General features: G+C 37.4%; 1 pseudogene; it reads right to left on the bottom strand.

Annotated features, from left to right (window-relative positions):
* Positions 1-205: 205 nt before the first annotated feature.
* Positions 206-559, bottom strand: part of LOC109302282 — a 14,556-nt pseudogene continuing 14,202 nt past the window's right edge.

The raw sequence follows: 559 nt of genomic DNA, 5'->3' as shown, positions 1-559 counted from the left end.
GTTGGTTTCCTGGCAAAAGGCTCATTCTGAGATACACATCCATATGGTTAGGGCTTTGTTAAACCATAAGTCAGGAGGCCTTCATACTTTCCATGTTAGAGTAGTGATGTAGAAGCCACTTGAGGAAAAACAAAGGCTCCAAAACCACTTCTGAAATTTGTATTTCTTGTTTTAGCTGGTTTTGCACTACTCAGTAAGCAGCACACTAACCTTCTCCGCAGCAGTTACGAGGGGGTACTTTATTGACTGTTGATTCCACTGCGTGCTTCAACATCTCTTTTTCAAACAGTTCAGCCTAAGGGGCAATAGTAATAATAATAACAATAACAACAGCAACAATAATATTAATAATCCAATGATTCAACAGTCTTGGGCGCTCTACATTCACTATTCAAGCAAGTTGAAAATTAAGTATACAAAATACATTTTTTAGCATTCTAGATTCTAGTTCAGCAGCCATCCTTTAAAGTCTATCACTAAGGTTTATTCTCTCAAGAGAAAATGTACTAATATTCTAAACAAACTGGACGAACTCGCCCTCAGAATAGCTAGTTCAAAC

This window comes from Gavialis gangeticus, unplaced genomic scaffold, assembly GCF_001723915.1.
Source record: "Gavialis gangeticus isolate Ggan-Ray unplaced genomic scaffold, GavGan_comp1, whole genome shotgun sequence".
Classification (NCBI taxonomy): Eukaryota; Metazoa; Chordata; order Crocodylia; family Gavialidae; genus Gavialis; species Gavialis gangeticus.
This window is presented reverse-complemented; position numbering and strand designations above follow the sequence as displayed.